A 13259-nucleotide genomic window follows, 5' to 3' on the forward strand; every position below is an offset into this window, starting at 1 on the left:
TTTCTATTTTATTTATAAGCATGCATTATCACATTGGCAACCAAATCTTCATTTGAAATATATTTACAGTGTTGTGCCAATGTACAAAATATTGTTATTTTCTCTGAAAATAAATATTTCTTTATATACTATACCTAGTCCTACTGGAGTATTTGCATTGTTTACTGTGTTGACATGCATTGAGTGCCCAAAGCTCTTATTATTACCATTGTCTTAGCAAACCAAAATGAATTATTGTTTTTGGTGTGTGTGTTTTCTTCAAAATCTGCATTTGGATTGAATTTTATGAAGTTGTTGTAGACATAATAATACTGCTACTTGCTTTAGAAAGAACAATTTTTATATGCCAAAAATGGTATATTGTGTATTACAGACATCACCATTTTTTCAGAATCTAAGATTTGTCCCGACATGCTTCAGTGAATTATGTTTTCTAAAATTGTCACATCGACAACAGAAATACATGAATCTGCATTGGAATTGTACATTGCTGTTACATTGCTGTTTTGTACCAAGCTCAATGATAATGCTGCTTCCTTTTAAAAGAGGTGTTTTCCTGCCAAACATCTGTTAGATGCTTTAATCTGTATATGTTTTGTGGACAGCTTTCATTTGCAATGATAGCAAATATTGTTCTGGTTCTAGCTTAAATATAATGCCAAATTCAATAAACACTTATTTTCCCAAGTGTGCTTTGTCAACTATGTAATTTTACAAATGTATATATATTAAAAAAAGATTTACCTTTACTGCAATGCACTGGTAATGAAATGGCAGCATTGTCTCCTAAAAGGAACAGTATTGATGAAAATACATAGCACGTCAAGCAACAAACCAATTAAAGGATGTAAGTGGTAAAAAGGATGCAGGGCAATGCCAATTACAAAATGAAGAACAAAAGCAGTGGAAGAAGTAAGAGAAATAAATTATATGACATGTTGTGTGACATGCACCAATGCAAAAAAAAAATTCCATTCAGCGGAGAGCAGTTCTTTTAGGCACCATGCACACTAGCGTTTCTTTTATTAGCATTTTTTCTGCTCCTAGAAGCCAAATAGTGTTATCCTATGTGTCTATGCACACTACTTTAGATTATTAGCATTTTTTGAGCTTCAGAGTCTAGGAGCAGAAAAAAAAATGTTTCTTGGAGAGTTCTTTTCAGCAGAAAAAATGCTGAATGCTACTAAATGCTCGTAACTGCTTCTAAATGCTACTAAAATGCTACTAACGGCTTTTTTTGAGCTTTTTTTTTCCTTCATGTACTGCAAAAAAAAAAAAAGCTTCTAAATGCTTCTAAAGGCCCATACACACGATCTGACTTTTTGACGACAAACATGCAAATTAGCTGTTTTGGAGCAACATCCGACCGTGTGTACGCTCCATCGGACAAACTTTTTCTGTTTCCATCGGACTTTTGTTAGCTGTGTGAACGCACAAACTTTCCGGCAACAAAAGTCAGATGGAGCAAAGTCCGATCATGTGTACATAAAACCATTGGACTTTTGTACAAACTACAGTACGCAGCCACAAGAATGTTTCCAGTGCGAACCCATCGCGCTGGTTCTCAGTGACAGGGTACTGTACATCTCGTGCTGGCTGCAATAGGAAAAACACATTTTCCTATTGCGGTGAGCGCGAGAGGGAATTCCCCTCTGGGGGCATACCAGGCCCTTAGGTCTGGTATGGATTTTAATGGGAACCCCCTATGCCGAAAAAAAGGCACGGGGCCCCCCAAAATCCATACCAGACCCTTATCCGAGCACGCAGCCCGGCCGGTCAGGAAAAGGGGTAGGGATGAGCGAGTGGCCCCCCTCCTGTACCGTACCAGGCAACATGCCCTCAACATGGGGGGTGGGCGCTTTGGGGGAGGGGCCCCCCCAAAGCACCTTGTCCCCATGTTGATGAGGACAAGGGCCTCTTCCTGACAACCCTGGCCGTTGGTTGTCGGGGTCTGCGGGCGGGGGGCTTATCGGAATCCGGGAGCCCCCTTTAATAAGGGGGCCCCCAGATCCCGGCCCCCTGTGAATGAGTATGGGGTACATCATACCCCTACCCATTCACCTAGGGAAAAAAGTGTTAATAAAAAAACACACTACACAGGTTTTTAAAGTAATTTATTAGGCAGCTCCGGGGGTCTTCTTCCGACTTCAAGGGTCTCTCCGGCCTCTTCTCCCGATGTCCGGTTCTTCTCCGCTCTCTCCGGCGTCTTCTCCCGATGTCCGGTTCTTCTCCGCTCTCTCCGGCCTCTTCTCCCGATGTTCGGTTCTTCTCCTGGTGTTCGGCCTCTTCTCCCGCTCTCTGGTTCTTCTGCCAGGCTCCTCTGATATCTTCTGCTCTTTTGCCGCTCTTTTGCTAGCAGTGGCCCATTCTTCTTCGTCGTCTCCTCCCCTCTTCTCTTCTTCCGATGTTGACACGTCACTCTCTCACGCTGTAATGCTGTGTGGAGCGCTCCGCAATTAATTATTTAGGCGGTGACCCGACCCCCCTATGACATCACAGTCCCAGGGCATGCTGGGATTGTGAGGTCATAAGGGGGCGTGGTCATTGGATGACATGACCACGTCCTCTTATGACCTCACAGCCCCAGCATGCCCCGGGCCTGTAATGTCATAGGGGAGCGGGGTCACCGCCTATATAAGTCATTGCGGAGCGCTCCACACAGCATTACAGCGGGAGAGAGCGTTGTGTCAACATCAGAAGAAGAGAAGAGGGGAGAAGACGACGCAGAAGTCCTGGCCACCACTAGCAAAAGAGCGGCAGAAGATAGCGGAGGAGCTGGCAGAAGAACCGGACACCGGGAGAAGAGGTTGAACACCGCAAGAAGAGGCCACCGGGAAAAGAGGACGGAGAGAGTGGCGAAGTTGGAAGAAGACCCCCGAAGTCGGAAGAAGACCCCCGAAGTCGGAAGAAGACCCTGGAGCTGCCTAATAAATTACTTTAAAAACCTGTGTAGTGTGTTTTTTATTGACACTTTTTTCCCTAGGTGAATGGGTAGGGGTACGATGTACCTCATACTCATTCACATAGGGTGGGGAGCCAGGATCTGGGGGCCCCCTTATTAAAGGGGGCTCCTGGATTCCCATAAGCCCCCCACAGACCCCGACAACCAATGGCCAGAGTTGTCGGGAAGAGGCCCTTGTACTCATCAACATGGGGACAAGGTGCTTTGGGGTGGGGGGGCCGCAGGGCACCCCCTCCCCCAAAGCACCCACCCCCCATGTTGAGGACATGCGGCCTGATACGCCTTAGGAAGGGGGGTGCTCACTCATCCCCATCCCCCTTCCTGACCAGCCAGGCTGCGTGCTCGAATAAGGGTCTGGTATGGATTTTGGGGGGACCCCCATGCCATTTTTTCGGCATAGGGTTTCTCCTTAAAATCCATACCAGACCTAAGGGCCTGGTATGCTCCTGGAGGGGAACCCATGCCGGTTTTTTATTTAAAATTTGACGTGGAGTTCCCCCTCAAGATTCATATCAAACACAGTGCCTGGCATTGGCGGGGATCCAAGTCGGATCGCCACACCAGTGTGAACCCGGCTCACAAGGTGTCAATCTCGCCGATAAAAGCGACGAGATTGACACAATATCAGACAACAATACAGAAGTTGACCAAAGGGTGGTGGTAAAGAGCTGAAAAACCACGTGATTTGGTGAAAGTTGGCTGGAAAAGTCCTGCCGTCTGTATACAATACAAACTTATGGCCAACGCCCTTTGTACAAAAATCCACAGGAAAGTTTGTACAAAGTCCTATCGTATATATGGGGCTTAAAAGTTACTAAAATGCTACTAGAAGGTGGCACAAAAATGCTATTATTGGATTTTTTCATCCAGCATTTTTTGGGCTTAGGAAAAATGTTAGTGTGCATGGAGCCTTAAAAGGAATAAAATGCACACTTCTTAATTAAAATATCTGGAGGGTGCCTTAAACCTGGCTGCGAAGTGGTGAACCTGCAGTATGTACTAAAGCAAAAGTATCAAGAAAAAAAAACAAAACATTTGCCTCTAAATTACCAGTCAGCTTCTTCTTCTTCTTTTTTTTTTTTTTTTTTATAGAAAAAAACAATTTTAAGGCTAATTAGCAAGAGATTGTCAAACAAATGTCATGGGGACCTAGGCATTAACCTGGGGGACATGAATCAATGCAAAAAACAATTACTGTTCAGTTGGGAGCAGCTCTTTACATAAGGCTTAAGGTGCAGCATTAAAAATTATATAATTCCTTTAGGTAACATGACTGGGGAATGCCTTAAACTTACATGTGTAGTGGTGCATCTGCATGATGTACTAAAGCAAAAGTGACATTTGCAATGAAAAAACACAATTTAAATTACTGCTAAATGCTATTTCCTGGCCACTTTACTCTGTAAACAGAGGGGCCTGTAATAGCCACAAGATACATACCAGACCCTTATCCTAGATGACCATATTTATATACTGGGATCCTCCGCCCCTTTGTTTACATTCAGATGCTGGGCTGGGAAATTTCATTTGTAATGAGAGTCTGTCAGGAGAGGACTTTGGTGGGCCGTAGGGCACCATTGAATGTAGCTTGATCAGGGATGCATGATTGAGGATGTATGATGGGTACTTACATCTCTCAATGATGTTATTGATGAATTTACACAACAAGACTTTTTATTTGTTTTTCAATAAAGGAATTTACTCCTATTTGTTTGTGAATGAGTAACCAGCGGTACTATGTATCCATACTCATCCGAGAGTTGAATGCCTTTATTTTTTTTCAAAAAAATTTTATTGGAAAGAAGAAAAACATGTTTACAAATGAGCAAAGAAAAACATAAGTAAGGGAAGAATAAGTACAATCGGCACAAGCAAACCTCATAAAAATCTTTGAAACCGATCATATTAGAGTAGTTTCACTTAATAACAGACATCTGTAAATTATAGTTATTGCAACATATGGCAGGTTACAGATTATATAACAAAAGGTGTTAAAACATATATTAAACATAACTTGTGCCAAACTACACTAAAGGATGTCATGGTGTTATTATCGTTGTTGACTTTGGGTTTAAAGTGCCGTCAGTATATTATATTAGGAGGTAAGTGCATGGAGTTATAAGGAGAAGGACTAGTTCTAGTTCACTCCATATGAGTAGAAAAGCACATTCTATATTTGGAGGAATGTGAGGAATTTGGTAGATGTTGAAGTTAGGATCTTGCACATAGGCCAATGAGTTCCTCCAGCTTCTGTGTGGGTTCAGGAAGTGGACCAGAGCCACGATGATGGTAAGATTATGATGGTTTGAGCAGGGTTACCATTAGAAAGGAAAAGAATTTAGATGGGAAAGGGGAGGAGAAAAAGGAAAAAAAAGGGGGGGGGTGAATGTCTTACTTTAAAGGGGGCTTCCAGACTCCAATAAGTCCCCCACCCTACAGACCCCCACAGCCCTGCTCCAGTGGATGTCATCAACATGAGAAAATTGTTATGTCAGGGTGGGTCCCCCTAGCAAGGTACCCTTCCCATGTACTTCAGAGTATGTGGCCTGGTATGGTTCAAGAGGGGTGCCTCACGTTTTCTTGGCCAGCAAGGATGCATACTTAGATAAGATTCTGGTATTGATTTTGGGAGGAAGGCCCTTTTTAATCCCCCTTAAAATTTATACTTGAACCCTTTCTAGGATACGGATCTGGTATGGATTTGGGAGGTAACCCCAAGTAGTGTTTTTTTTTTTGTACAGAGTTTTTGGATGTTATGATGCAGCATACCAACCAATGACTGTGAGGCCCCCAGTGTCTTAGCAACCAATGATATCATCAGTTGCTAGAAAACAGGTAGCAGGCCAGCATTGTGCTCTTGGTTGCTAGGAGGAGGTAAGTTGTCACATTCAGGGGCAGTAGTAATGCTAGGGATTACATGTACTTTAAAAGATAACTGTATAGCTACATTTTAAATGCAGCCCCTCATTCAGGATTTGCTTGTGGAAGTTGCCCCTGCATTTAAAGGATACATATTTCCTTATAAATACATAGTTTACCTTTAAATAATGAAAAAAAAAAAAAAAAAAAAAATATATATATATATATATATATATATATATATATATATATATATATATATATATATATATATATATATATATATATATTAGTTGCAGCCTTAGCATGAATATTATGATGTTTTCAGTTCAAATGAATAACACAGGTGACCTTTTAAAATAGGCTCCGCAGGAACAATGTGCGGATTCTTGGCCTCCCAGAGCCAGTGGTGTATTTAGGGTTTGTGCTGCCCTAGGCCTGACTAAACTCGCGCACCCCCTAGTTTAAAGCGGGGGTCCACCTATCTATCATTTTTTTTTTTTTTTTAGTTCATTCACAAACTTTTCTTCTCAGCATTACATACTCACATATTGTGTGTAATATGTCCGCCTGTGTCAGATTTCGTCGGAAAGAATAACTTATATTATTCACTGCAGGCGGTTTCCATCTTCATTGTGGGCATTTGAAGCCCACAAGCATTTATTTCCTGGATGCGGTGAATGCTGTGCTCCCAGCATTCACCGCTTGTTCCCGCACATGCTCAGTGGCATCCTGGGAAGCCTGAGACTAGCTCCCAGGAGACTGTGCGGAGTCTGGGAGAGGCTAGAAACACGCCTACCCCCACGGGAGGAGAACCAGGAAGTGCAAAGAAGAATAGAAAAATAAAAGGTAATTATGGCGATTTAAATTTTTTTAAATGGCATGTCAGCATCTAGGCAAGGAAGAGAATACATACAGATATTGTTCAAAATTTGGGTGGAACCCCGCTTTAAATATGACCCACCCCTTCCTGTCAAGGCTGCGTTCCTTCCTGTTTAAGACCCGCCCTGTCATCTTCATGGGACAGAGGGATGTTGTGGTAGGAGGACAGAGGGACGCCGTGGGAAGAGAACAGAGAGATGCCGTGGGATGAGGACAGAGGGACGCCGTGGGATGAGGACAGCGGAACACCATGGGAGGGGGACAGAGGGATGCTGTGGGAGGGGGACAGAAGGACGCCATGGGAAGAGGACAGAGAGGGACACTGTGGGAGGAGGACAGAGAGGGACACTGTGGGAGAACAGAGATGGACGCTGTGGAAGGAGGACAGAGAGGGACACCGTGGAAGGAGGGGGCAGAGTGTCGGAAGCAATGGGAGGAGGGATGCCATGGGAGGAGGGATGCACCATGGGAGGAGGACAGAGAGGGACGCCGTGGGAGGAGGACAGAGATGAACACTGTGGGAGGAGGTCAGAGGGACGCAATGGGAGGAGAACAGAGAGGGACGCCATGGGAGGGGGACAGAGGGACACCATTGTAGGAGAATAGAGGGACACCATGGGAGGAGGACAGAGAGGGATGCCGTGAGAGGAGAACAGAGAGGGATGCCATGGGAGGGGGACAGAGGGGCGCAGTGGGAGGAGGACAGAGGGACACCGTGGGAAGAGGACAGAAAAGGACATCTTTTGATCTGGGGAGGTAAGGGGATATGTGCTGGGGGTGCTTTGGGAGGGGAGAGGACATGTGCTAGTGGGGGGAGGGGGAATCAGATTCCCCACTAGCACATATCCTCTCCCCTCTCAAAGCACCCCCTGCACATATCCCCTTACCCCCCTCCCATCACTCCATGTGTGCATCTGTGTTATCTGCCCCCTCCCTTCCGGGCTACTGTGTCCCTCTCCACTGTAAACTATACACAGACCTCAGAACAGTAGCACGGCTCTTGCAGTGCAGTCATGTCCCGCCCCTGTGGCTCCTCCTCCTGGCAGAAACATGAGACGAGAACATTGGAGCCAAGGAGGAGGATCCTCAGTGAGCTCAGTGTGTGGCTGTCAGTGGGGAGAAAGGTCTCAGGTGCCACAGAAAGCTGACTGCCGCATGTGGGACCCCAGGCTGCAGACTTCCTGGGTGCCCACGCTAATGCACCACTGTCTGGCCAGTTACCGGAGCTCAGTGCCGGAACTTATTGTGGCACTGGGCTCCAGGATTCAGCTGTACTCCCCTGATGGAGGCCCTGTGTGCGGGAGAAGGGGAGGGGGCTTTTTTCTGTTTCACCCTTATTTGGAAAGGGGTACCACTTGTATGTGGACAATTATTACACGAGTGTGCCACTTTTTAATCACTTGTTTGATCATGGAATTGGTGCATGTGGCACCATGCAATCTAATCGCCGGGGCTTACCCCAGTGGCTTGTAGATTCCCGTCTTAGGCTGGGGGAGAGAGCCTGCTTGAAGAGTAATAATTTGCTTGCTGTGAAGTGGAGGGATATTCGGAATGTTTTTGTTCTGTCCTCCCTTCACGCAGACATGACGGTCCAAATTCCTACAGCGACTGGTGTTGTGGAGAAACCCCTCTGTGTCCACGAATATAACCTAAATATTAGGGGTGCGCATCTTCACTCACCTCATGATTCGATTATCCTGTCCACGATTCGATACAATTCGATTCCGCAATGCATCGCGATGCATCACGATTAATACCCAAGTGCCCATGGTTTTCAACTTTTCATCAAAAAATTAATTCAAGCAGTCAGAAATTGAAGAAATATATTATTTTTATCTGCTATTTAAAAAATGACACCAAGTTCCCTGCATATAGCAAAGTCTGAACATGAACAGTGCAGCAGACAACAGTATTTATTTAAAAGAGTACTGTGACATCAAACTGTTGTGTATAATACATACATACAGTGCTGGCCTGGTGCAGTAGTTTACATTTTAATATTTTCTTTTATGAAGAAGTAAACTATAACTTGTAAACAGTAACACCTACATCTATATAAAACAGAGCACTTTCAGTTATTGACTGGCAAACATCACAGTGAACCTGTAACACAGTCACACAGTGTGTTGCAGAACTTCCTGGTTCACAGTGATGATTGTTTGCCAATACCACCACCACCAGCGCCAGTGAGTCAACACAGATGGATGGCTAGATCTGCGTTATAAGCTCTCGGAGTTGTGTCACCCAGTCACTTTACAGAAAATGTTACCTGCACTCTACCACAATACACCTGTAACTGAAGCCAAACCAAGCCACCATTAGAGGAAGCCGAAAAATCCTTTACAGAATAAATTGTCAACTAAATCTAAAAACCTTGGACAAATCTTTATGGGATCACAAATATACAGTTACACACCACAATACCAAAAAAAAACCACACACACCACTGTATCATAATGGTAAAGGGCAGGCCATAGGTCAGGCTCCGGGCAATAGCACAGTCACAGTCAGACATGAGGTCAGGTCGGTGTGTGTTTTTCTTTGTGTGTGTATTTGTGTGATCCAATAAAGATTTACTCCGGGTTTTAAGATTTAATCTATTCTTTCAAAGATTTAGCTTCCTCTGGTGGCTTGGCGGGCGTCAGTTGTCTTGAATTAAATACACTTTTAGAATATTTACCTGAGGGTTAAGTTAGTTGACACCTCTAAACATTGACAATTGATTGACAATACACATCATAATGTCACCCAGTCACTTTACAGAAAACGTTACCTGCACTCTACCACGATACACCTGTAACTGAAGCCAAACCACGCCACCATTAGAGGAAGCAGGAAAATCCTTGACAGAATAAATCAATTGAAGCTAAAAACCTTGAGCTAAACCGTTATGGGATCAGAAATATGCACATACGTCAGTGAATCAGAATCATGAGAAAGGGCAGGCCACTGGACCTGGGCCACAGTCAGGAAGGTAATGGCACAGCCACTCATCATCAGGTCAGTGTGTGGTTTTTCTTTTGTGTGTGTATTTGTGTGATCCAATAAAGATTTACTCCAGGTTTTAAGATTCAGTTCATTCTTTCAAGGATTTGCCTTCCTCTGGTGGCTTGGCGGGCGTTAGTTGTCTGGAATTAAATACAATTTTAGAATTTTATTTGGCTGAGAGTTAAGTTGACCCCCCCAAACATTGACATTTGACAATATACACAAACATCAAGTGTGAAAATTCGATGGACACATCTTTGAAGATTGTGTCCGACACAATCTTCAAAAATAAACCATTCTCCATCTCCCCCCAGTGCTAGCAAAGCTTGTTGTCACTCAAGTCCTCACTCAGTCACTTTGCAGAAAACGTTACCTGCACTCTACCACGATACACCTGTAACTGAAGCCAAGCCAAGCCACCATTAGAGGAAGCCCGAAAATCCTTGACAGAATAAATTATCAGTTGAAGCTTAAAACCTTGAGTTAAACCATTATGGGATCAGAAATATGCACACACAATACCAACAAAAAACACACACGTCAGACGTGAATCATGAGAAAGGGCAGGCCACTGTGTGAACAACAAGCAGGCAAATGGCACAGTCAGCCACTCATCAGGTTGGTATGTGATTTTTCTTTTGTGTGTGTATATTTGTGTGATCCAATAAAGATTTACTCCAAGTTTTAAGATTCAATTTATTCTTTCAAGGATGTGCCTTCCTCTGGTGGTTTGGGGGGCATCAGTTGTCTGGAATTAAATACAGAATTGATTTGGTTGAAGGTTGAACCCCTAGATACAGACAGGCAGTCACAGAGCATGACAGACACACTGTGACACTGACACGCCACAGTCACACGATACGACAACACTAGTATAAAAATTCTAAATGGACAGTTGGACACACAATAGAAAACCATTCTCCATCTCCTCCAGTGCTAGAAAAGCTATAACAAATATAATATTTATATGACATATAGTATATACTCCAGGTTCAGTTCACTGTGATGATCATTGATTGCAATTGCAATTGATGGCAATTGCAAATAGTATTTGCAATTGCCAGTGCCACGGCCACCTGCAGGCCTGCTGCCAGTCAGTCAACAACAGTGTGACTGCGTTGAGTTGACGCTAGACTAGAGTGACATAACTGGCTTTATAAGGTCTTGTTGACAATGACATAGGGAATAGATAGGAGGGACTCGGGAGGGAAAAAAAGAAAGAGGGATATAGAGATGAAGGGGAATGGTGGGGACTGGGGAGAGGGGGATAGTTGGAGAAGGGGGGGTGGGGGAGGAGAGGGGGATGGCATTTGGTAGGGGAGGGAAAGGAGAAGGGGGGAAAGGGGACAGGGGAAAAGGGAAAAGGGGACAGGGAAAAAGGGAAAAGTGAAAAGGGGACAGGGGAAAAGGGAAAGGGGGAAAGAAAGAGAAAGAAAGAGAGAGAGATAGAGAGAGAGAGAGAGAGAGAGAGAGAGAGAGAGAGAGAGAGAGAGAGAGAGAGAACGAAAGAGAGATAAAGAGAGAGAGAGAGGTAAGGAAAGAGAGAGATAAAGAGGGAGAGAGAAAGAGAGAGAGAGATAAAGAGAAAGAGAGAGAGAGAGATAAAGAGAGAGAGAGAGAAAGAGGGAGTGAAAGAGAGAAAGAGAGAAAGAAAGGAGGAGAGAAGTTCTCCTCTAGTCCTTTCCTTCTCTCTCTCCACCTTTCCTTCACTCTCTCCACCTTTCCTTCTCTCTTAGAAGGAAAGAAGGAAGGAAAGAGGGAGAGAGAAAGAAGGAAGGAAAGAGGGAGTGAGAAAGAAGGAAGGAAAGAGGGAGTGAGAAAGAAGGAAGGAAAGAGGGAGAGAGAAAGAAGGAAAGAAAGAGGGAGAGAGAAAGAAGGAAGGAAAGAGGGAGAGAGAAAGAAGGAAGGAAAGAGGGAGAGAGAAAGAAGGAAGGAAAGAGGGAGAGGGGAAGAGGGAGAGGGGAAGAGGAAAGGGAAAGAGGGAAAGGGGAAGAGGGAAAAAGGAAAGGGAAGAGGCCAAGAGGGAAGGGGAAGAGGGCCTTAAGGGGAAGGGTAGGGGGAGAGGGAGGGGGAGTAGAGGGACTAGGGAGAGGCTGAGACTGGGAGGGGAGACAGAGACTGGGCTGAGGGGGGAGAGGGGATGAGGCTTGGTTGGCAATCGGCATCAGTTGTTTGAAACTTTTAGTATATGGCTGAGGGTTAAAGTAACCCCTACTTTTTTTAAATTTTTTTTTGACAATCTTCAAAAATCAAAATCTTAGTGGCAGACACTGACAGTGCTGTGCTATAAACAAAATATATAAAATTAACAACACTGGTGTGGTCAGTGGTGTGGCAGACTAACAGTGGGCTGGGCAGGGGCAGTGGCACTGGCAGACACAACAGTACATCAGCACTTCCTGGATATGCCAAAAATCATGTAAAAATAACCCCCCCCCCAAAAAAAAATGGATCACTGCAAGGCGCAAGCAATGCTGCTCAGGATTTGGGATGTGTATGTGTAGATTTTTTTTTTTTCTGTTTAAAATTTTGTTGTATTGGAAAAGTATTCAGACACAGTAGGTAAAAAAGTACATAACATTTCTTAAACATATACTGAAAGCAGAATGACAAAAAAAGCATTCAAGCACAAGGTCAAACAGAACCTACATGACAACCTACAGTGATTATCCAGAGGGAGGCTTGAGAGGCTGAATAAGACTCAGATTGTACGGGAGTCTAGGGTCCCAGTATCCAAAAGATGGATACCTGACTCAACAATCGGACTAAAGGCACTCCACCCCTTTGGGATCACATTGTGGAAGAGCCTGTCAGTCCCATTACCACACTCTCCCGTTGTGTCCCTGAGGCCTCTCATATCTCCACCCTAATGACCCCCAGGACCCCGTAACCTAGGACCCGGCTGGTGAACACTGAAGTTAGTTAAAGTAGCCTATTCCGAACCTGACGTCGGAAAACAACAGTGAAGTGACTACCTACTAGAGCTCTTCTTGAGTAAATGAATACCATGTTAAAAACTGACTAATACAATCCTAAATAGGAGACAAGAGAGTCTCCATCAAAGAAAGAGAGAAAGGTGTGAAAAAGGTAAGAGTAGGGGAAGGGCGGAATCACTATGAGGTTCCTCCAGACTCAGGTTCATTCGGCATACCCGGAAACAGGGGGATGCCGCAGTATCTAACCCAGGGCTCCCATATAGCAAAGAAATTACCGCTTTTGTCATTTCGTTTAGCTACAATTTGTTCCTGTGCCATAATCCAAGAGACCTTCCTCTTAAATCCAAGAAACGAAACTTTGGGTTTCTTCCATGCTTTTGCGACGGTTACCTTAGCCCCTAAGAGGATGAAGAATATCATCTTCTGTGTAAATTTAGGGAGAGCCTTGATCCTCCTATTAAGCAGAGCGATGTTGGGGTCTGGGGTTATTACTTTCTAAAGCTAGCTTCTACCTGTAAAAGAACTGAGAAACCCATTAGACCATTCCTGTGTAGTCCAGGAGCTGTCTGTGTCCTCCTCCCAGGCCCGCGCATAAGCAGGTTTGTCCGAATGTGGGATAGAAAGTGTCCTAT

This window comes from Aquarana catesbeiana, linkage group LG06 (genome assembly GCF_042186555.1).
Source record: "Aquarana catesbeiana isolate 2022-GZ linkage group LG06, ASM4218655v1, whole genome shotgun sequence".
Classification (NCBI taxonomy): domain Eukaryota; kingdom Metazoa; phylum Chordata; class Amphibia; order Anura; family Ranidae; genus Aquarana; species Aquarana catesbeiana.